Here is a 25,314-nt window from a genome sequence, read left to right as displayed (position 1 = left end):
ATGATTACAGATGCGGTTCCTGCCCCCGGGCCACTTACAACGGAGAATTGGTGTCGCACCCAAAGAGAAGGGATACAAACAGAAAGGACTTTGTATAATGTTAAAAGTCCCCACGTGATAGTATCTCAAGTAGTCCTCTACACCCACCGTCTGTGATCTGGTCCTGCTTCAGAGCATTCATCATTCTCTGTAACCACACTTATTTGCTGATTGCCTGTCCCCCTGCTTAAAATCCAGGGCAAACAGGAAAGCATAGGTCTGCTCTGTCCTGTTCAGTGCTGTAATCCTAGCACCAGGCAAGGCACCAGGTTCATAAGGAGCCTTCTGTAAGTATCTGTGGAGTAAACAAACGAATAAAGGAGCAAAACTTTACAAAGGCTCAAAGTGCCATGTTTTGGCGCATATCACCGGTCTTTAGAGTCTAGATGTGTATTTTGGTATACGTTAGAGTGAGTCCTAAAATTAACTATCACTGTTGCCAAATGAGCATCCTGCTTGGACAAATCATAATTTCAAAGAAGTCTGGCTCACCGCCAAGCAGCTGAAAAGAAACACGGGCAATAAGCTGGAGGAGGAAGCGGAGTCAAAAGACGGGGTTGGTTTGTTTTGCTTCTTTCTTTAGGCTGCCAGACACTGGAACCGGAGTCATCTGGAGAAGGAATAGTTGGGACAGAAGCTGGCCCGGGTGGAGAGGACCTGGATTCACCGTGGAGGACAGTTAAAATATTCACTGAGACAGAGAGTGTGGAAAGCTGCCAAGGGCAGCGTGGAGGGGCTCGTTCAGGGGGCTGTGTTTGATCTGACCAGCAACACGGACTCTTTGGTACCGTAGAAGTCCACAGAAGGTGGTTTACGATTCTAGCCAGAGGAAGTTGCGGGCAAGGAGATCACTAGGTTGAAAGCCAACTCTTAAATAAGAGCATGTGGAAATAACAGGTATGATGGTGAGCCGGTAAAACTAGTAAATGTTTCAGAGGAACATTGCATTGGAAATTAAGTAGAAAAAGAGATTATGAAATTTAATTTACTGATATCTGTATATTCCAGCCTTTACCCTTCCCATATATGATCTTATTGTTCAGGCACTCTTACAGGTGGTTCCAAGATGCAAGTTTGGTGACATCTGGAGACATAGCGATGAGAGGGAGAAAAGTCAATGTCTGAAGATGGTTAAACAACTCATCTCACTTGCTGCCTCTCTATACCAAGAGCCATGCTGTCAGGAAAGCTCCTTAAGACCCTTCAAGCTGCACTGTAACTATAGCTCCAAGGTCTGGAAACTCCCTCTGGAATTCATCTTTAGATCCTGAGAAACTGATGTAACTTAAGTATGAAACACAACTGACTTTTGTTGCCTCTGTACATAGACAAGTGAAAAGTATGTCCTTCTTGGACAGGAATATAGAAAAATAGTGCTAATTAACATGCATCATTATGTAATCGGGCCATTTACCATTTATATGATACCACTAAAAATGGTAACATTTGTACACACAAAGCTTTTAATTTTCACATATAGAACTTCATAGCAGCTTAAAAATATCTATAAAACCCAAATGGCTAAGTATGATTTTGATCAATAGAATCACCTTTACTCATGGAAGCATATCTTCTCCACTGATTATACTCTATTTTAAAAGAAAGAAAATTAACCCAACCGAAGACATACTGAGCCACGTAGTTTTACTTACTCAGTTAATATTCCCGACATTTATGCTACAGAACTACCATCATCCTGTTTGAACAGATAAGAAAACTAACCTTTAATCCTAACTTCCTTAGTCTTGTAAGTTAATTTCCTAGGGCCACAAGAGGGATTAAGCTGTAGACCAGCCACAGTGAAAACGAGGCAGGGCTCTCTATGCAGAGCATTCTCTCAAACCTTAGTACTATTTAGTACATTACCTTTCCAGATTACATATTCACTAGAAAAAAAAGCCAATAAACTAGAAGGTTGTCGAGAAAGATTCTGTAAGATAGCAATCACAAAATGCAGTCCAGGGGTCACAGAATTAATATCCACTGAAGCACCCGTTGGGACATACAGATGCCTGGACCCAGCTCCAGATCTACTGAGAACTATGGACGGATCCCTAGAAATTGCTTTTTAACAAATCCCCCACTAGTTGTTACACATGAAAATTTGAAAGCCACCGTGGCTAATTCCTTGCAAACGCCTACAGCTGTCATTTGGAGTTGCAAATTTGACAAAAGTCTATAGCCTCATTGAGGGTCATCTTTTAGGATTATGGAGTTTGAGGTGGAATGTTCCCCAAATTCCATACTCCTCTTGCAGATTTAGCTTTGGAGGCTCACAACTCCTAACAGGTCTCTAGGAGCAAGCGAAGTAGGCAAACAACAAAGTAGCTTAAATGGCAAAATGTTTACTATGTGCCCACTCTCATTGCACATGGCTCTAGAGGTCTTGGGATATATAGGTCTCATTTCAACCTTCTGGTTGGCATGATCACCGCCATTTCACAGCTGGGAAACATTGTCCGGAGAAATGAAGCAACCTGCCCAAAGTTACTTAGCTGAAGGTGAGCAGATGTTTCGACCCATATCTACTCCAGCTCACTGTATTTTATTCTACAACATAGCTCCTCCCCGTGAATTACTGCTACCTCGACTTCAGGATTTAAGGGGAAGAGCTTTCCAAATGCCCTGAGCAAACCAGTCCGTTCTATCCTTTTTCCAACCCCATGCTTTGTCCACGAACAGTATTCCTTTTAAGCTCAAGTTCATAAAAGTCAGCACCTATTAGCACAAAATAATGGCATGAAGTAAACAAAAATCTAGAATTCTCTCCCCACGATGTAACTCCAGATACAAATCACCAAGCAACTTCCAGGCCATCCTCAAGCTCAGACTCCACAATGGCAACCCAGCAGAAGTCTAGGTGCACCCTTCCAGTTAGTGCCATCTTGAGACCATAAAGCTATTTGCCTCAGCCACATGAATGTAGGGAAAACCAGATGGATTTCAAGTAAACCTAAGATGGGTCAAAAACATGGGCTAGTCTATAAAACAACAGAGTGGCCCACATCCCTGGAGCACCTGCATGAAATCCGTGAACCGAGTCTGACATTTGTTAACCCTCACTGCTGAAGACAAAGGGAGGGCTCAGACGTCAGAACAAGGCTGTCTCTGGAAGCCCGATGCCCCCACCACACCTCCTAGACTATCCCAGACTCTCAAGCATCTAGACTCTGAACTCAGAGTCTAGTTCAGTTACAGGCTGTGGTGTCTGCTGCCTGTTGGAATGTGCCAGAATGCATGTGGGGAGACCGTGGGTCCCCGGGACCTAAAGGTTAAGCTGTGCTGGTGGGAGATCACTGTGAACAGACTACACATTACAGGTGAAAAGAAATCAAGAAATGTGGGGAAACGGGCCCTGCTCACATAGATGGGTTAGAAAAAAGCTTAGGGTGGAAAGCCGCCGCCACAGGGCGAGAGGGCCCCCGGTTAGCTAGTGAGATACTGTAGTGGGATCACAAGTTAACTTGTTCTACCACCTGCAGGAATTAACTTTCCATCTGGTGCCAACGTGCCTTGATCGCAAACTCCATTTGCCCCCCAGACCCTTCGCTTCTTATACACAAGTGAACGATTACGGTCTGATGGTTTCCTTCACGTTCACCACGTGTGTAAGATCTTGAGTAGTCAATAAATACAGAAATGAAACCCGTCTGGGGCTCTTGTCTCCTCCCGGACATTTGCCTCTCTCGTATTCACTTCCGCATCCACTCTCTTGCTGGACAAGAGAGAACTCCAGACTCCTCGTCTGTGACAAAGAAACATATGGCTAAAGTCCGACTGTTTAAGTATAACTAAATATGCACACACAACACTGAGATGGACACAATTGCCATTCGAGATTTTAATTTTGCTTAAGTGTTCTGTTTTTACTGCAGCCCTCTGATGTGTGTGCTACAAGACAAATGATGAAAAGTACAGGCAAGTAGCAGGAGGAGGAGGGGCTGGATGACAAGACTTCAAATAACCACTATCATTAAGGTAATGATCCTTCACCTTACTGCATAGGACCCAAAGAAAATTATTATCTCCCATTAAAAATAACAACATAGATATAGATTTGTATACAGGAGAGAGCTTCCCAGGACATACTGTTACATAAAAAAGAAAATGGTTACATATTAATGTGTAAGCTAGAAATCTATTCTTGTAAAATATTATGTACCCATCTGAATCCATACATACACAAAATAAAGCTACTGCTATTTACTAAGCAGTGACTATGAGCCGTGCTTAGCATGTGTTCTATCAGTTAATACTCATATCCTGGAGATGTAAGCATTAAGACCATTTTAGAAATTAGGAAACAGACTCCAAGGGGAGACCTGACCCGGGTCACAGAACCATCCAACGGCGAGACTGGGAGCCCAACTCAAGTGTGTCCGATTCCTGGACCCGCTACAGCATATTATACATTCCAAGAGATAGCTTCAGAAGCGTGTTTGCCCAAAATATTAAAAGCAGCTGTCTTTAGAGGACGAGGTTTTTTTTTCTCTTTTTCAGGATTTTAGAATATATTCGAAGCCATTTTAAGCACTATTTTTAAAATCTCAAATAACAAAGGTATTTTATTTGGAAGGATAAATAAGCAGCATGAAAATCTTCCCATCTTCCATACATCTAATTTCCACTCTAAACAGCCCCAAAGTGGGCCACTGATCTCCGACTAAATGTGACCACAAAAAATATATGGAGTTGCCAAAATATCAATCACTGAGGAGAGAAATCCTTACAATGCATTTCGGAAAAATTCTGGATTAGGCCATTAACACAAGACCATTTATCTCCAGACTCCTATTCTTCCAATATATCCTTACATTCATCACCAGCCAAACACTCTTCTTCCCTACTCAACTTCCCTCATGGGCTCCCCACTATCCAGTAAAGCCCAAAATATTCTTTAGCCTCGTATCTAAAAACCTTCCATGATCAGGCCCCACTCTTCCTCCTTCAACTTGTCTCCCACTACTCCCTAGTGTAAAAGCCACACTCCAGCTAAATTTAGGCCTGTTGACTTCTGGAGTGTCCTAATCAGGAATGTCTTCTCAATGACAAATCTCAATCAAAGTCCGACCATCTTCCAAGGACCAAAACAGAAGATGAAGATCATTCGATAGAGGTTTCCTATAAAGGGATACACGTAAGAAACATAATGCTAATACACAGAATGAGCCACATCAATAAGCACTGAGCACTATAAAGTATTTAAAAAATTTTGCATAGCAAAGTGACAAACCAACTTCCGTAAAATTCAGGACCTCCTTCGTTGCAAGAGATCACATTATACAGCACTCCACCAATCGAGCTGTGACTCATACGTTGGAATTCTCATTTAAGTTATTTAAAGAACTCTTAGAATATTTAGGTATTCTTTGCATAAATAAGTACATAGAAACAGAATGATCTGGCCAAGGTATTCCTACAAATTCTTGACTGGGTCAGATTTCCAACTCCTTTGAATGGCAGGCCGGCTCAGTTACTGTGGTCTGTGCTTTTCCACAGCCATCTCCTACATATCATTGGTGAGGCACTATTTCTTCCCAGGGCCATTACTCCTCCGAGATTTTCTTCCAATCAGCTGACCTCCAATCTCCAATTTCTGATGCAGGCTCCAATCACTGAAATAAGTTGCCACATGGCTGAGGATAACTGTTAAGTCACATCCCCATTTCAGACACGTCAAAATGCCAAAATAGAAGTTTGTCCCAGAAATGATGAAGTTTGGGGCTCGCAGAAATACACAGAAACTCCCTGTTTGGCAACGTAAACGCTATGTACAAAAATGACCGCAGAGGAGAGATCTACAACAGAAAAATCGTTTTTCTGTTTTAGTCCGACGTCAGGATCAAGATCGTCACCCAGCCCTAATCCATTTTCAGCTTTTGCCACACTTCACTCAGAGAGATCCCTCTCCTTGTCTTCTGAGAATTCCCTCCATACTGATGTCCTGCATGACAGCAATTAGAGCTGGCAGGAGAGGAAGCAGGCCGCCTGCAGATCTTCCGTTTAAAGAAGCCATTCTTTTTTTCTCTTGGTACCTGCAGTATTCTCTTCTCTGATAGGGGAAAACCTCCAGATCCTACCTCATTCAAGCTATGGGCAGAATAGCAAGCTTGTTATGAAAAGGATCATGCCACGAAAAATAATGACTGCACACACGGGCCCGATAATTCTCATTTTTAAATAAAGCAGCAGTGCTTTTGAAGCCTTTTCAAATGTTTTCTGTAGGGAGGCAGAAGTCACAAGCGGCCTCATTTTTCATTCAAGTCCAAGAGTATTTCCTCAACGCTATAAGTGTTTAGACCTGTACTTGGTTTGGGGAGGAAGCTCCAAGAAAAAGAAGATCCTACTCACATCAGGCACTCGCTCACTCAAGTAAAACTGGAGAGAAAAAACAAACGCGCGAAGCAGGTTACATACTGCGTTTTTTCCTAGGTCCAATTCAGACCTTTCTGCTTCTTTCCTTTTTTTGTTTTAAGTCTGTAAGGAAGGGCTACAAGAACAGCGTATCAAAATGTCAGCAATCTAAAAATTAAGTTGTCAGCTTTTTCTCCCTACTGCAAATTACAAAAGAATTAGAGGTTTGGTGCTAATAGAAGCTTACCATTCTAAAGTGTGCAATTTAACCAATCACCACCGGGTCTAAAAATGCAATACCGAAGACATTTCCACCAAGTGATCTGCAGTCCTGGTATCTAATTTCAACTTCTCTACTTGTGTTATTCTTCCCATTTCCAGCTTCCCTCCCCCCCCCACCACCCCCCACCCCTTGCTTTGGAAATGTGCTCTGGAATAGCTACCCAGTTAAGAACTGCCCAGGGCCTCCACAGGCATAATACACTCACATGAAAAACACGACAGTCATCTTAACCAGGGAGGCAGAAAAAAAGACAATGAAGGTCTGCAGCCATTCTATAGGTCTTCACTTCTTCATGCTCACAGCACACTGCATTCAGCAATCAAAACACGAAATGTACTTTACAGCTTCAGAATTTCAGACTTCTGCTTATAATTTATTCAATACTAATTTGGGGGAAATGTGTCTGTGATCATCTGTGCACCAGAAATCTAAGTTAGAATTAAAATGTTAAATTATAAAATAATTTGCCAAACAAAACTTTAAATGGAAATCAACTGCCCCAAATCACTGCAGATATCTTGCAAGCTTGTGAAATCTCTAGCTTTTTCCATCGTTGCCAGTTGCCAATTGCAATCACATCACTTAAAAATAAATCAGAATACTGCCTACCCAGAAAATACACTATCTTTATAGACCACAGCTACTTTTAAAACACAACGCTAATTACCTAAACCAAAAATTTAGCAAGAATAAGAATGCTCTTTTAGTACAAAGAATAGCAAAAAAAAAAAACAAAAAAAACAAAGATACATTGGCTCTGTGCATAAACATAATTATATAGACTCATTATTCTTGCTCTCTAGATAATTTTTGAAATGACCCTTCTTAAAGATTACAGTATTTTCCCCCATAAAAGGAATACTCAATGGGTTCTACTATTTCACAAAAAAACCTCTTCTTCTTTGATCTATGGAACATACTTTCCTACACAGCCTCGAATTCACAATACCTTATGGCGCAGTTCAACTTGAGAAAGGAGTCTCATTCATTTATCAGGCAAAGTTAAAGGCAGCAAGATGCTTCAGACCGTCTGGTTTTGCCTGCCCCACCCTTGTTTCCTTTGAGCCATAGTGATGTCACAACACCAGGCAGGGCAATGACTTCACTGCTCCAGTTCTCCCTTCTGAGCACACAATTCTTTGCAGCCAAGGCAAATGACAGCAGAACCCTCAGGAGTGTCTGATGAATTCCCAACAAATTAGCAGCTAGCCCGCCTTTTGAAAGATGTAGCAACTGTACCACCCAAGATCTCTCTAAAAGGAAGTGGTGCTAAAGATGAATTTGATTCGTGGTTTTCAATAGTAAGTCTATCTTCCATAATAAAGCTGACATTCAGGGGGGGAAACTGTAGTTGGAAACTTGGAAGACACTATGGGAATTAAAGAGGATCAGGGCAGTCGAGTAAATCAGAAGCCTCTCTCTTCATTAGAGTCAAATTCTCACAGAAGAGAAACATGTATATTTTTCAGCCTCTCTTGCAGTTTTACTTCATGGAGAGGACACGAATTCTAATTTGTGAATTTTAAGACTTTTTTAAAGCAGAAGATGAATATGTATATTACAACATGTAAGACAATACCCTGGACAAAAAGTTCCTGCCATATTTTAATCCCACATATAGTAAATCCAGAAAAGATTCACAAGATAATGACAATAGCACATCTCTCGATATACAAAGCCTTGCCCCTCTTCCATCTGGGCAGCCCCTAGTGCATTTGACCAAACAATTTTAAAAAACCAACATATGTATAAACTAGCTTCTGATCAAGTAAAAAAAAAATATATATATATATATAGATATATAGATACATATATATCTATATATATCTATATATCTATATATATCTATATATCTATCTATCTCCCTGGTCTTCTGTTTCAACACAATTCAAAGCTGGCCAAAGTCCAAGCACTGTAAGGAATTGACAAAAACTGCCTAAATCACATTCACGAAGAAATGGCTTGAAAATTAAATGTAAACAGTTTGCTGAGACACTGATTTTTGACCTGTATCTTCTCAATCCTTCACCTAAAAGGGGTATTACAAATTAAAGTGGCTACTTTTTTTGTTACTGATAAATCATTCACAAAACGTCCTTTTTTGCAAAAAATTATTTGCCTGAAGTGGATTAGCTAAACTTGATGCAGTAACTTGTGCATCTGATATATTTTGCTTTTCAAAACCATCAGAAAATTATAATGCAAATAAGTCTTTGGTATTCAGACATTTTTATCAGTGCTTTGTGAAATTAACCAATTACAGTTGGGTTTCTCAATCTAGCCTTTATTTCCTTTCACAACTTTGTTAAGCCAACTAAAGTTTTTTTTTAAAGTTTGAAACCAAAATTAAGATGCATTTCTTAAAAACTCTGAGCCAAGATATAAATCACCTCCTATTCCCCAGAGTTCACTCAAGCTTGATGTGCTCCCGTTTCCTAATGGGGCTTCTCTGCTTAATTTGCAGCAATTGGCCCTGGGTCCGGGGCTCCCAGGTATAAGCGTAATTTTATAATGTTTGATCCCTTGAGACTTTCAGTATCAGAGTAAAACTTAAAAAGAATGTTCTTAGGACTAAGAGTGAAGACTCTGCCATCAGGGATGTTAATGTTAACGAAGGGAACCACCAGTACACCTAGCCACCTCAGAGAGCCTGAAAGGAGCCCCCAAAAAGGTCAGGCAGGATATCTGCAAAAGCAATTCTGCAGGACTGCAAGACTAATGTAAAAACACTGAAACACCAACTTAAACACGTAATGGAAGCAGTGCATTAGCTGGACTGCCTGGCCCTCTCAGGATTTCCCAGCCCAGCCTCCACACGTAATTAATACCACATGTTTTCTTTATCATTCTGTTCGCAACAATCTCTTTCCAACTTTAACCCTGGCTGCAACTGGAGGAGAAAACCCTAGAAAACTTTGGATTCGTAGGTATAAAACCCCCGAAAGAACAGACTGCTCGCACTGCAAAGGACCAGTTACAATTTACTAGGTAACCACACCCACCGCATTGCAGAAGCCATGAACTTGGCGGGGGATGGAGCCGAGAGGGAAAAGGGGGGAGGGGAAGAAGTAGGGCGAGATGAGAGGCGAAAGCCGAGAGAGCGAGCCCCCACGGCAGGAGCCGGGAAACACCCGCCCGGAACTGGCTGAGACCACGACTCGCGCGGTCCGAAGCCCCGGCCTCCCCACCCCCACGCGTCGCAAAGCCGCCCTCGCAGACACCTCCCGAGGCCGCTCGCAGTCCCTCGAGCGCCAGGTGAGCAGTGCGGCTCCCCGCCCCTCGGCCTCCCCGCGCTCCGGCTCCAATGCAGGGGGCAAGGGGAGCTCAGGCCGGGGCTGGGGGCGCCGCAGGTGCCGGGCCAGAAGCAACCTCTCTAGGACGCTCCCTCCTCCTCCCCCAGGGGGCCGGTTGCAGCCCCCGCCGCCGTCCGGGGGACGCCGCCCCAGTTCCAGGAAGGCGACAAGTTACATAAAAGCGGCCGGCCCGCTCCCGAGCGGGGATGCTTTGTGGCCAGCGCACCTTACCGGCCCCGCGCCGCGCCCGCGCCAGGCAACCCGGACGAGCCCGCAAACCGCGGCGCGCTGAGCGCAGGGCCCCTCCCGCCGGCCGGCCGCCCTCCCCGGGCGGCGCCGCAGTGTCGCCCCCGGTCCCCCGCCCCTCCCCACGCAGCCCGCCTCTCTCTCGCCCCGGCCCGAGGGGTAACTTAAAACATGGCGCCCCAAACGGGGGATCTGGGCAAATTGGTGCAGAAGGGACGGGGGAACGGGCGCCCCTCCCGGCCAGGGCTCCGGGGGAGGCCCCCAGGCCGGAGGCCGGTGCTCAGGCTCCGCGCGCCGGCCCAGCCGATGCTGCAGAGCGGCGGGCGGAGCGGGCACGTCCCCGGCGCGGCGCGCAGCGCACCGGCTCGGCCCGGCCCGGCCCCGCGGGGGTCCCGGCCGGAGGGCAGGCGGGTTCCGGGGCCGGGCTCCCGCAGTTCGGGCGGCCGTGCGGCGCCGGAGCCACGCGTCAGCCGCGCACCCCGCGCGCCTCGCCCCCGGCCTCCGGCTCGTCCTCCGCGCCTCTCAAGCCGGAGACCCCCCTCGGATCCCCCCGCTCCGGCGGCCAGAAAAGTTACCTCGGCTGGGCAGGGAGCCCGCGCGCCGCGGCGTGGGGACGAGGCTCGGGCTCGCGTCCTCCCGGCTGTGCGCAGGAGGCTCGGGCGTGGGGAGGAAGCCGCAGACGCGGGCTGCTCGCCGCCGCTCCCCGCCCCCCTTTGCAGGCGGCTCGGAGGCTCCGCGGAGCTGCGGCGGGGGCACACGCCCAGAGCCGGCGCAGAGCAAGCCAGCGGCGTCCTGCCTTCGCCTCCCAGCTGCGGGGGCGGGGGCCACCGCGGCACTTTAGGACAGTTAGGTTGTAACTGGCCCCTCCATCCTGGCGCAGGGGTAGCAGACGCGGGGACAACGCCTCGAGACAGTCGCCAATAGCGTTAGCCTTTGGGTCTTCACTTGAGATTACTGCCCCGGCTCTCTGTCCCCTCCTCACGCCTCCCAGACAGTCCCTGTGAGAGCGGGGGGAGGGTGTCCCGACCAGCAGGTGAGTAATTTATAGGCTCAGGGACTGCAGTAATGTTCCTTTTTTTTTTTTTTTTTTTTTTTAAAGATGAAATTCAAATTGGTGGCCTCTTGCTCAGGTGGGTGTTCAAGAAATATTAAGCTAATAGGGAACACTTGAATTAAAAGGGGGACGGAAGAGGTTTTCTGTCTTTTGGTAGCTCCCGCCTCCCGACTCCCACCTCCCACCATAGAAGTCCACAAGTTACAGGTGGTCTCCCAAGCTTCCAAGTCGTTCAGGGAAGCAAGTCATTATCGGCCAGGCTTTCAGCAGCAAGGGAGAGGAGGGGGCGGATGCTCTGATTTACAAGTGAAAGAAATTATTCTGAGTAGGGTCACAACACCTGAACTCCAGCCAAGCAGCCAAGGCATATTTACTAAAGTGTTTAAGGCCCTCTTTAAATAGTCCTGGTCACCCTTTCTGGGACGCACCCTCTCACTTAAGGGGAGAGAGGCGGGTGATGGATTCACAAAACTATGGCATTTACTATTGGGTGCCAAAGATGTGGTGCAGAATCAAAGCCTGTGGCAGAGATTAACAGGCTTGGTCTGTGAGTGAAGGCTCTGGAGGTGGGGAGACTTGGCCTGGGTTTCTAGGACAGGGCAAAAGCACTAGAAAGGGGGAGGGGGGCCTTTTTCAGGTGGCGTGGGAGAGAAGGTTGGAAAATCACGGTTGCTATGTTGCTATGGAGTCTCCGAACCTGCATCCTGTGGGAGATGTGCAGCTTTGGGAAATTCGAAGCAAGAGAATGTGGCTTAAGTTCTGGCAAAGGAAAAAGAAGCTGGTGACCTGGAGAATGCATAGGCAAATACAAGACGCTGATAGGAAGCGATGTTGGCATTGCCTCAAGTGTCACGGGTAACAAGGACCTGAAGTGTCAAGTGACAGATAAAGGTGATAGTTCAAATGCTGGAAGATATATCTGGGGACTACCCGTATTAATTTTCTGTCTGGGCTACAGGAGAACACATACCAGATTTGTACGTATATGGCTTTGTGGCATGTCAGATCTGTGAATGAAGAAAGGCTTTTCTTCCATGTTTGTGTGAAACGCTCTCCTTTAGAAGTGGACTTGAACAAATTGTATTGTTTACAACAAAAACCAAGTTGACATTATCATTTCAGACACAGATGGCTTCATATTTTCATTCACTTTATTGCCATATTTCTGCTGTTTTTTTTTTTTTTTTTTTTTAAATCGAAAGCAAACTGTTTTCTCCCTGATTCACAAATCGTATTCTTTCTGGTGATGGAGAAAATCAGCAAAAACGTACAGATGTCTATTTCCTTGGGAGAAAACATGAGAATACTAAATACTATTTTTTTAAAAGTTAGAAGTACCTAGCTAATTATCCTAATATCCCACGAATTCAAATTTTGGAGTAAAAACCATACTGCTTCATAGTTAAACAGTAAATCTGGGAAACAACTGCTATGCAAATCTTTGGCTCTCAGCTTGTCTTTTTTGTTTTTCCTAGCACAGATCGAAAAATACCAAACAAAAACTCATGTACAACATTCAGCTCTACCGGGAACATGCTCCTATCTCTGTAATAAATGTTTACTTCTACCTTACTAATATGCAGGAGCCCCTCATAGTCCTCTCTGTCTCCCCACAGTGCCTCACTGAGCACATTGCAAGCCAAGCCCTGAACATTTTTGCTAAATAAATGGATGTTGACCAATGGGCTCAACTGTCACTATATTTGAGGGCTGAGTTTCCTTATGTATGATATAAGAGCCTGTCTCCAACATTCCTTATGCTTCAAAAATACTAGGGGTCTATAAAATAAAAAGACACGATCACTTGTCAATACCTGCTGAGCAAAAGCAATCACGAAAAACCTTTTTTAACTCTTATCGGGAAACTTAATTATGCGCTTTTCTACATGGAAAAGAGAAGGAAAGTAACAAAATTAAGTAGAAAGCAGGGTGATGATCCCATTACAGTTGGATTTGCTTTCTTTCGTAAAGACTAACTTCTCCCTGCATCCCTCTTACTACCAAAAATGAAGCCACCTGTAACCCTAGAGAAGCCCTTATTCTTACCAGTATGAAACCCCTTCTGGTGCTTTTCCAGTAAGTTACAGAAATGCAGCTCTTAGGTTGAGGGAATACCTTTCACACAGTTCTAGAGTTAGTAGAGATTTGTCCTGCAAACCCAGTCCGTCAGATTCCCAGTTTACTCTATCCACCGAAATAATCCAAGAAACGTGGGCAAGGATTCCATGACTCCAGCCCACGTCTCAGGATGCCTGTTCTGGTCTCAAGCACCATACTAAGGCTTACCCTGCCACATCCATCTAGTAGAATAAATTATTCTACTCCACACGGAATATATTACTGAAGGCCAACAAGCCATCTAGATATCTAGCCATGGTACAGAGAAGAGGGGTATAGCTAACTTCTGGTAAAAGATGTGTGTGAAACTTCACCCCAAACCATAGAAACAGGATGTCCCCAAACCTCTACCCAACCACGGGTGTCATCAGCATACTGACTCATTGGTATCGGTATTCTGCTCTGCTATCTGTTGAGCAAAGAGAACTCCAACCCGATAGCCACGGCAAGGGCAGAATTTGCAGATTGTATCACGGCCCTACGGTCAGCCTCATCAACAAGACCCCAGAAAGAAATGGCAAAGAATCTGTCCAGTGAATACATCAGAACTTTGCCCTCCAGCATGAGGCTTAGAAGAGTATCAAAGACCCACCAAACCCTACGAATGTGGCCACTCTAATAGACATACAACACTCATCTGCCTTCTTTGACAACCTCAGACTACCATCACATAAAGCACTGTGATACTTTTTAAAATTTCCGTATTCTCCAGCACTTCAAGTTGACTGTTTTTCAAGCTAGAATGTTTTAGTAAAATGTTAGCCACATTTGCAGTAACTAGTTAAGGCGTGTTGTATGCTCAGGATAATGTCAGGCGCCTGAATTGCATATCAAGTCCTTGAAATCAGGATACAAAGTCTTCAGCCACAGCCTTACCAGGGACAACAAATGAGGGAAGTATGGGGATTAATGCCTCATTCAAAAGCAACAAGCTTATTCTAATGAAATAAAAATTTGTTTAGGAATTTCTGGGGTTTCAGAATAGTGTCAAGTTTATAGCTCGTTAAAGCTTCCAGATGCTGTCTTCATTCAGGGTTTGTATACATCATTTCTGGGGTCTGTATACATGCAGAGCACAGATGCAAAATGAAGTAAAAAAACCACCAATAATTATAAATGCAGCATAAAATGTACAAAAATATGTACACATGCGAAGAAGCAAGTTTAGACATGCCTACACATCACTTTAAAAAATCACTCCTATTCATCAGAATTTCGTATTTGCCTCCTTTCTGTCTTTATGTTATACTCTTGTAAAAATATTAGTCATAAAGGTAGGGCCAATCCATATTGTGTAAATTCCACTGTATTAAAATATACAAAAACTTACTAAGTTTTTTTTTTTTTACTTTTTCCATTTCAAGTAAATTTTAGAAATCTCAGCACTTTTAAATAGAATAATTTTTTAAAAATTTAAGGTTATTCTAATCCTTGGTTCTTTATAAAATTTAAATGCTCAATTCTCTTCTCCCCTTAAGTAAAAATAAAAATCCATTAAGACTATATTTGGCCAGTTTATATATAATGGCAAAATATAAAGAATGGAAGTTGGTAACCTATAAAATTGCTAAATTCAACTCCCAAACTATCACCATCTGAGACTACTGTGATATATCAAACATGATCGATATTGGGTTATACTAAGAATAACTTAACATTTCAATCACTTTGCCCCAAAGGACGTAAAATAAATGCCAGCAAGCCTCTCAGTCTCCTATAAAGTTGTAAATAATCCTAACCAGCTATTATATTTTTTTCCTAACAGCAATCAACAAGAATTAGCTGAAGAAGGAAAAAAACCGGGTAATAAGACACATTCATATGTCTGGTTTATTAACTTAACTTTGTCTCCAGGTTTATGTTACCCTCTTCAGGCAAACATGCCATAATTAACTTTATAAATTAAAAGGGACACAGCTAGAACTACACCAAGAAAAATGTCAGCTGTGCTTTTTAATTTGATTCCTGCTTTCCAGCACTTTTTTTCCCCCTTTCCAATTACCTCACTGTACTTACATACTTTAACTGCATGGGTACAACCTGAAAATGTGATTCCACTCTAGTCCACAGCATCTAGAGTATTCTGGGAATCAAGGAAAATATCATCTAGAGTATCTGTGTCCCTTGAAATAAATCTGGTGTTTAATAGGTCAAAGCCATTTTTTAAAAAGCTTCTGCTATTGACTCTTTCCTGTTCAAGGTGAACTTGGAACATGCAAGGTGGGCTTATTTGCAGCTGATGGCAAATCTGAGAAGGATGCCAGAGTTTCTGAATCCAGGTTGTTTGGAAAGAGCTGAAATTTTATACTTTTCATGTCAACAATAATCTTGGAGAGTCATAAAAGTATTCACACTAATTACATTAGAATCACTCAGAGTGCTTGTTAATACCACCCATTCTTGGGTCCAGCCTTAGACTAAGCAAAGCGGAATCTTTGGAGGTGCCTGAGTGGCTTAATCAGTTAAGCATCCAACTTTGGCTCAGATCATGATCTTGGGGTGCGTGAGTTCGAGCCCTGCGTCGGGCTCTGTGCTGACAGCTCAGAGCCTGGAGCCTGCTTTGGATCTGTGTCTCCCGTCTCCTTCCTCTCTCTCTAGCCCCTCCCCACCTCGTGTTCTGTCTCTTTCTCTCTCTCAAAAATAAAAGTAAAAAAAAAAAAAGAAAAAAAAAAAAAGAACCTCTGGAGTCCAGAGAGCAGACACTTTTAACAAGGTCCCAGGACCCAGGAGACCAGCACACAACAATAATCCCGCAGGTGACAAAGTTAGTGTAGTGTTAGGCCAGGTGTTTCCTAGAAGTTGGAACAGAGACAAGCGGTGGGAGGTTAGCCTCAGTCAGGCATAGAGGTGAGCAGAACTAAAGGGAGTCTACACTGCAAGTCAGCACGCACTTTGCAAGAGTTATTGCTTGGATCCTGTCGTATGCATCAATTTGCAACAGCAGTTCATTAGCAGTAAGTATAGTAATAAATAACAATGAAAGATTGTTCTGTACCCAATTCCAGCAATAATTGGATTAGATGCCCATTTATTGAAGATTGCAGTAAAACTACAACTCTGACCTTAATTTCCAAGTGCACAAAACATCTTTACAAAGTTGCCAAGGGATGTCTCATTAAAACAGGAAATGGAGAACTAATTGCTGGCAGTTTTGGTTAAGTGTGAGACTTGACGATCTCAAACCCTGCAAAGGGAGACTTTCAATTATGAATACATTCTGGTTTAACATACATATGCAAACAGACACCCCCTGCACTGATGAGTGGAAACTAATGAACAATAAATAAAGAAATTGACCAGAGGCTATATCTTTCTACCCTTAAGTACAACCTGAAGAATTTTGCTTCAGAAAAACAGTATCATTAATCCCATTAAATTAATGGTTTACTGTAAGGGTCTTACATTTTTCATTTGGCTTCGTAAGGTTCTTTTAATTTTATAGTCGATGAGACTTAGAAGCATGAAAAATTGTATTCTAGCACTACATCTACCTATATTTAGGTAACTAGACAGCATTGGGGGCAGCAGAAATATTTTCTTTCGTGAAAAGAGATGTTAAAGAATGAGGAGATTTCAGCTCAATAAAAGAGGGTTGCTATTGAAATGTGCATCAGGCTATCCTATGAGCAGTAGGCTCTCCGCCTAGGATGTTCAAAGAGATACCATAATGTCAGTATTGCCCCAGAATAGAGTCCTCCGTCAGGTGGGCACTTTGGCAATGTCATATTTAAAGTTATGGGGGCGCCTGGGTGGCGCAGTCGGTTAAGCGTCCGACTTCAGCCAGGTCACGATCTCGCGGTCTGTGAGTTCGAGCCCCGCGTCAGGCTCTGGGCTGATGGCTCGGAGCCTGGAGCCTGTTTCCGATTCTGTGTCTCCCTCTCTCTCTGCCCCTCCCCCGTTCATGCTCTGTCTCTCTCTGTCCCAAAAATAAATAAAAAACGTTGAAAAAAAAATTAAAAAAAAATAAAATAAAATTAAAAAAAAAAAAGTTATGTCCAACTCTGAGATCAAATTGTTTTCCAAGTGTTTGCCACTCAGAAACCAGGAATTGTCCACAATGCCTCACTGTTGAGGTAGAACCTCAAACGTTGACTTCATTAAAACACACAGATTGATATACAGATAACAGATTACTGATAACAGATTACATGTTATGGCATTTCCGACAAAACTTCTTTGCTATAGGTTGAGATTCATTTGCCATTGGCTTAGGGCTTTTTCTCTGCGAATCTGATGACAGTATCCACCGTCCATTCCCCCCCCACATGTTTTCTCTGCTTAATAAATTTAATCTACTTGTCCTACCCTTACTCATCAGACCCTTCTTATCTCTGAGCCAGGTTTTGCAGAGTGACCTTAGGTGGCCGAGGATGATACTGAGTCAAGGTATAAAAATTCTACCTAGGAAACCATTATATTTCAAGCCTTTTCCTGAATTTTTTCCAGGTGTTTCAATGCCCATTCCCAAATTATTCCACTGTTTAACAAAATCAGGCATACACCTACCATATTACATATATGCCCATGAACACCATTAGGGCTCAATGAACAGAGTACTAGATGATACATTAAAATCATGATATGTGGCCTGGGGCAAATTTCAGCTTTTCTTGTTATCAATATGCATTGAAATTATTCCTTCCATTTTCTATTTTATTAGAAGAATGTGATGGGGGGGGTGGCGCCTGGGTGGCTCAGTCACTTAAGTGACTGACTCTTGATGTCAGCTCAGTTCGTGGTCTCAGGGGTTGGGAGATGGAGCCATGCGTTGGGCTCTGCACTGACAGTGCAGAGCCTGCTTGGGACTCTCTCTCTCCCTCTCTCTCTCTGCCCCTATCCCCTCTCAAAATAAATAAACATTAAAAAAATAGAATCATGTGATAGTTCTCAACCATGCCTATACATTAGAAGAATCACTTACAGGAACACTTAAAAAACAGCAACTAAACTTCATGTATTCCTTTCTTTATCTTCTGAGAGAGAGAGAGAGAGAGAGAGAGAGAGAAAATCCCAAGTACTGTCCACACTCAGTGCGGAGTCTGACATGGGGCCTGAGCCCACGACCCTGGGATCATGACCTAAGCTGAAAATCAAGAGTTCCATGCTCAACTAACTGAGCCACATAGGCACCCAAAAAAGATAGCAACTGAAGTTCACAATCATGCCTGGGTGATAGATACATATGGGCTTATTATTACAATTCTCTTTACTTTGTGTACATTTGACATAGTTTATAATAAAAAGCTTAAATTAAAAGTATAATTTTAAAATACTGATGCCTGAGATCCACCCTAAACCAATTAGATCAGAACCTTTAGAAAGTACCACCCAGGTATCAGTATTTTTTTTAACCTTTTCCAAATGAATTTTATGTGTAGTCAGAGTGGAAGAACAGGAGTAAAAATCACAAAATTGAATATTCATAATTCTTCAAAAGAAAGGTGCCATAAAAGTAAATGTTAATAGAATTAATATAGATTATTAATAATTAATTAGCAGATATTGGCTACCTATTTATGTCCTTTGAAAGACTACCTGAAGTACTTGATAAAAACCATCGGCTTACACATGCATGTACCCATTATCCTCTATAAAACTAGCTGGTTTTTTGAACACATTTGGTTTCCTGGTCATGCCTACCATCAGATTTGTTGGTACTCACACTTTTCAGGGGAAACCCATTACTATAGCTGGCTGCCCACTTCATTGTAATGTGTCAGTAAAGTGATGGCATATTTAACAACAGGCATAAAGAACGCCTAACACACTAAATATCATGACGAAGATTTCAACAGCTCTTCAAACACTCCAAAGAAAAAAATTATCATTCATGGTTTTATTCCAAGTTCTTGTGTGAGACAGAGAAAATACACATGAGCACTCATGATTATCTTAAGTGATAAATTAATAGACGTTTCCAGCATGTACTTTTTGATGAAACTCATGAAAAATATTTGAAAAAAATTAGAGGGGTCTATAGGAAATCATGTCTAAATAAATATAATCCTAATGTTTTATGAATGGGAGCTAGCCATTTTCCCCAGGAGGGTTCAGGCAGGCACTGGGATAGTACATCATGGCACCCAGCCCAGGGATCATTATTTGTACTAAGAGTCAAAATGTTTTGATCATTTTGTGTGTGTGTGTGCGAGAGCTGTTTTACAAGCTCTTGTTCTATGAGACTACCTTTCACCATCACAAGAACCTTGGGAGTTAGATTCTCTGATCCCCCCTATTTTAGAGAATGGGGAAATGAGGCAGAAGCAGGTTCAACGTGTCCAGGGTTACACAATGGCCAGTAGGACCAGGATGGTCTTGGGTGATCTGACTCCTTAGCTGGACCTGTAAGGTCTCTAACTAGAGAACCAAATACATACACATACATACATATTTAGTTAGATTTCATGAAATCGCCAATACTCAACTGTGCTTTTTGACTTTCAAGAATGGGAAGTTTACAGTACAATAATGCACTTCAATGAGAAACATTGCATTCACTGTGAATGCAGAGAAGCACTGAGTTAAGGAATGACTCTCTACTACCAGGGACATTTTAGAGAACAGAAAAGTTCTCTGAAAGGTCTCTAAGAACGCTAATATAGAAAAAAATACTCAGGTCGTTTATAGTTTAAGAAGCTACTGAAAGAACATAAGGCAAATGCTAATAAAATAATAACCATTACTATTAACTTTTCTTTAATACAGTATACGCCACATGATTTTAAGCACTTCATATGTGTATTTTCTCTTCATTCCTCACCGTTTTATGAGGCAGGAGCTCTTATGGTCCATATTTTAGGAAGGATAAAACTGAGGCCACTGAGCAGCTAACTAACTTGCCCTTAGTCACACATCTGGGACCAGTCAATTTTATTCTGCAAACTGTGCTCTTAACCATGATGCTAAATTGTTCTTACAGAATTCCATATATGTTCAGTTGGGATTTCCTCTACAGGAAGGGAAATATTAAATTTAAAAAGTGGCAGCATGAGTGGAATTCCTATATAGATTTGTATCGATTTTACTAAGCAAGAGCATTGTCCTACTCCTTACAGCTTGAGAAAAAGACCAAAGGGGAATTCTCCGATCCCTCGGTAAATCCTAGTGGCCCTACCTTCAAAATTTATCCAGAATCTAACCACTTCTCTTCACCCCCACCACTAGCACTGTGACGCAAGCCACCATTGTCCCTCGCCTGGTTCTTGCAACAGCCTCGCCGCATTTCTCTCTTCTGCACCTGGGTCCTTTCTAGTCATTCTCCAAAGAGGTGTTGTGATCCCAGTAGAACAAACCGGATCGTGTCAGTCATACACGTACGTACAAAGGCCCCAAAGGCCCCCGGACCTGCATCATCCCACCGCATGCTATCTCACACTACCGTCTGAGCACATCTCCCATCCACACTGCCTGTCTCACTCACCCTGGCCTTGCAGCTCTTCAGATGAGCAGGCTTCTCTCCGTCCTGTGCTAACATCCTCACCTCCTTCGTGCCTGCTCATGTATCACTTTCTCGAAAGGGCCTACCCCGATAAGCTTATTAAATCTTGGCCTGGGCTACCCCAGCACTCCTACCCCTTATCCACTTGGTTCCCCTTATCACCGAACATACTCACCATTTCCTTATTATATTTATTGCCTGTCTCCCACCATTCAGCTTAAGTCCCACAAAGACGGGTTCTGGGCCCCTTTTCACTGGTGTCCCAGCTACCTAGAACAGTGCCTGGTGTAGGGAAGGCATTCAACGTGAATTTGTTGGATGAAGGAATGAAGAAAGCAGTAGGGATTATAAAATGTGAGACTCTGGGGAGAAGAGTGATTAGAGGAATAGAAAATACAGAATTGAGGAGTCAGGTGCCCCAGATTGGTTTTAGACACTAGAAGGAAGAGCTTCAGAAGGAAGAAACTAAATACAAGAAAGAACAGTGGGCCTATGATAGAAGTGTTTGCATCGTTCTACGCAGCGTCCCTCCTCCACGCCCACTGGTGGAAGTGATTTCGGCAAAATCTCCCAGCCACCCTAAAGCACTCTCCATCCTCATCCCTGAACCAACACAGATGACAGCAGTCGGCTGCACCTCCCACCACGTCCCCAGAGATGAAAAGATGGGAAAGCCACACCTCCCCAAAATGGCGCTGGGTCATTACTTAACATCCGGGTGGATTTAACCAGCATTCATCTTCCCAGGACAAAAGAAAATCTGACAGGATCCAAGCAGGATCCTCCTTACTCATCTGCACAAACAATGAAATTGACCATCAGTGGCGGAAAATGTCAGATCAACCGAAGCGGAAGTGTCCAGGCTAATATTATTTTTCATATCAATGGTTGCCATGGTGATACTTATAAAGATTTAGCAACGATCGGGCAGTGAATACTTTTAAAAGGCTGCTGGAGGAAAAGAAGTTGCAACGTACCCTCTGTCTTCACAAATCACTCTCATCCCACTTGTGCCCAATAAATGGCTCACTTCTTTTGATTGTACTTGGCATGCCCATGAAAGATGAGTTCTCAATTCTGTAATTTCAAGCTTGAAGCCTGTACTGTGTTTTTCCATTTGGTCTGCATTAAGGTTTTATTCAGTGATTCACGGTGCCTTTCCAAGGTCATCAGGCCATTCCTTCCTCTGCCAAGAATGTCTCCTCATTCCCAGGCTCTTCGTCTACCAGGGCACCCAAGTTCTAAGGCCTCCACCCCCCTGGAAGGAAGATCTGTGTGTGTGACCATTGCCAACTTTATGAAACAGCCATAATTTAAATAAGTTTTAGGAGACAGAGTATCTCAACCACTCTCCCTGCCCCCCAGTGCTATACTGCAAGCTCTGGAGGGGGGGGGCAGCGAGTATCTCTTACTCATATTTGTATTTTCCAGAATGCACAGCATGACACATTAACCCTTTAAAAAAAACCTGAAAAAACTCCTAGCACCAGGTAGTAGAGAGCTTAGTGAATGACACCACCAATCTTCAGTCACGAAAGTTGGAAACCCTGGTCTCTTCCTGGCACCTGCTCTCTTTCAACCCCTTTATCAGATCTATTACCAACTCCTTTGCATTTTACCTTCATCTCCTGGATCTGCCCACGTCGCCCCATCTTTGCCCTCCGTTCTATAATAATCTCTTGTCAGATTTCTAATCCAGCCTCCCCCCACCCACCCCAGCATGCTTAAACTCTCAGAGATGTAAGGCCGATGCTGTGGCCCCCTGCTTTGAACATTCCCATCCCACTGTTCCAGGGTGAGGACAACACCCACGAATGCAGCTTCAATGCCTTGAGTCCTCTCCAGGCTCCTGAACCATACCCCTAACTCTGCTCTGAGCCGACTGGCCACTTTTCCATTCCCCTTTGCCATTCCCTAACTAGGTCACCTATCCCCATTAGGGGCTCTGATAGCACCAGTCCCTCTGTTTTCCAGCATTGCCTCCACTGCAACAATGCATTGTGCTTGTGTATGTGTGTGATTTCCGAAGGAACCACTGTCTCCCTTCATGAGATTGAGGACGGCATTGCTTCCGCTTACCAGTATGTCCCCAACTAGCACACCTCCTGGCACGTAGGAGACAGTCCGCGACCGTCTATGAGAAATCAACACCAGTGGACTGTCATTATTGGAAACACCTCAATCCATATACTTAGGTGGCTGCCTGTGCAGGTGGTTGCGAGGGGCCCTCTACTTCTGCATGACACAAAGGAAAAAGAGAAGCATAGACCCCAAATCAACAGGGCTTTCGGATCTTGGGCACTTCAGTAAGGTTCATAGGGGGCACTCAAATATTTATCTGTATCATTTGCAAACAGGGACTGAGGAGAAACAAACAAACAAAAAAAAACCTTGCCATGGAGAAACACACCTAGCAGCGCTGGCTGAAGTAGGAACATTTGACACCTGAAATGTTGCCAGTCTAGGAGGGAGGGTGACCCAACTCTCCCTCAGAGGAGAGCGTCGGCCTCTGGACTTCACTACTGAATCCCATTGGCTCTCTGGATGTCAGCGATTAATCCTGTTAACCTGAAGGGCAGGAAAATGAGACGTTTATACATCAGACCTCAGGGATGGGCTGAGGGAAAGCCGGGCAGACCCTGAGTCTCTGCGTCCGCCCGTGGCCCCACGTGGGGGACTGAGCACGGGGCCTGGAGTCAGCCTGCGGGCTCTCCCGCGCGCCAGCGTCCTAACCTCGGCTTGGAGCGTGTGGTTTCATCTCCGTGTATCTCCTTTCTCATTTCTAAACTGAATGACTAAACCTGCTTCAAGGACTATTGAGAGGATTAAATGAACTAATTGATTTAAAAAGCACTTAGTAAACGGAAGTGTCATACAATGGTATTGCAGTTATGAGGGCAGCTCACAATACCTGTTGGCCACCCTCCTCAGCCCCCCCCCCCCCCGAGGCCCAGAGGGCCCTGGGGTCCCCGCCTCCCTTTGTGGCACCTCAGGGGACTTCAGGATGCAGAAGCAGAGCAGCGGGGCCCTTGGAGAACCAGCCCACTTGACAAAGTGAAGGAGGATGGCCCTCAACCCTCACTCAGGGTGGTGGGGAGAAGCGGGTGTTGAACCTGTAACTCCACAGATGAGCTGGGAAAGAAGCAGCCGAGAGCCCTTAATAGCTAATCTGCTGGGGCTGCTGACTTGGTCACACTGCCCGATGGAAATGGGGTAAGTGCAGGAAACCACACCTGCTCGCAGGGAACAGACTCATGGGTCCAAATAAAGAACTTACACAGTAACACGTGTGCGCGTCCTACTCTCTTGTTTTCTCTTTCCAGTCTTGCAGCCATGGTGAGAAGCATTTTTAAGGCACTTATTTGAGAAGTTCTTTTAAGAGCATATGCCTCATTATGGGGCAATCGCTTCAAAAACTGCGAGTACTCATGTTGGTGAAATGGATTATTGTTGTTTTGTTTTTGTTTGTTTTTGCTTTTTTTTTTTTTTTTTTTTTTTTTTGAGGGAGACAAAATGATTTCGCACCAAGCTAATGAATGGGGAGGTCAGCTAGAGTCAGGGTCATCGGACGTCGGACCCAAACCAAACGAAACCAAAACCCTGAGTTTTAACCGTAAGCACACTCAACAGAATTCTTGGAATAGTTTAACGTGCCAACTTGGAAGGAGGTTCAAAGAGTAGTTCCAAAAAGATCTTGAACAACACAGTCATCTTCACCTGCAAAAATAACTATCATTTATTAGGTGCTTACTATCTGCCAGGCACTCTTAAGCCCTTTTACACACATTCTATCACTCCAGATTCAAAAAACAAAAACAAAATACCCTTAAGTCTATTATACCCATCTTACAGATGAGAGGTTAGGTAACTGCTCATGGTCATAACCAGGTAAACAGTAGAACTGTACTGACCTGCATAGAGGTATTTACTTGAATATCTCTCCTTTCCAAGAAGTCACCAATCCTTTGAATGAATGCACTCTGATATATTTGTTTTTTTTTTTTAATTTGTCATGTAATGCTCATGCTTCCTTTAATTGATACAAAAACACCGCAAACAAGTATGCAAGATTAATGGAGCCTAGGGCCCAAACCACTGGGAAGAGGGCTTTGCAAATGTACAGAAATCCCCAATGCCTAGGGGAACCATTATGAGACCCTGTCCAAGAGGAAGCAGAAATGAGCCTAATAAAAACCTCAAAATGAGCAACGAATAACGACATCCGTATCCAGATACCATTATGCTTATATGGAAACTTTAAGCTGGTAGTAAATAGAATAATTATGTATTATATTTAATTATATAGAAACTGCACAGCCGATGTGTTTAAGAGCTGAGTTTAAACCTGGCTCTGGAATCTGCTGGCTCTGGAGTAAGTTATTCTTCAGGGCTTCCGTATCTTAGTTGCAAAGTGGGGATGACCACATCACCCTTTTCGTGGGGTTGCATGAGAATCAAACATGTTAAGCTCTTCTGGTTGTGCCCGGCA

The 25,314-nt window shown here is 43.7% G+C and overlaps 1 protein-coding gene and 1 long non-coding RNA gene across 11 annotated transcripts in view; one reads left to right on the top strand and one right to left on the bottom strand.

Moving 5' to 3' along the window:
* EPB41L3 (erythrocyte membrane protein band 4.1 like 3) overlaps positions 1-10,871 on the bottom strand; it is a 146,755-nt gene extending 135,884 nt beyond the window's left edge. For 2 of the 10 annotated variants that reach the window (XM_042961823.1, XM_042961822.1), the window contains exon 1: positions 7,626-7,735. The gene's annotated coding sequence lies outside the window, so the exon portion shown is untranslated. Of the gene's footprint in view, positions 1-7,625; positions 7,738-10,790 lie in introns of those variants that run through there. The other 8 variants (XM_042961819.1, XM_042961821.1, XM_007089477.3 and 5 more) reach the window with 6 other exon arrangements.
* LOC122232481 lies at positions 7,832-21,869 on the top strand. The gene is made up of 3 exons (XR_006209809.1): positions 7,832-7,977; positions 20,552-20,700; positions 21,349-21,869. It is a non-coding gene; the product is annotated as an uncharacterized LOC122232481 (long non-coding RNA).
* Positions 21,870-25,314: the final 3,445 nt, after the last annotated feature.

Source organism: Panthera tigris, chromosome D3, assembly GCF_018350195.1.
Source record: "Panthera tigris isolate Pti1 chromosome D3, P.tigris_Pti1_mat1.1, whole genome shotgun sequence".
Classification (NCBI taxonomy): Eukaryota; Metazoa; Chordata; class Mammalia; order Carnivora; family Felidae; genus Panthera; species Panthera tigris.
The sequence above is the reverse complement of the archived record's forward strand: the minus strand, read 5'-3'. Positions and strand labels throughout refer to the sequence as shown.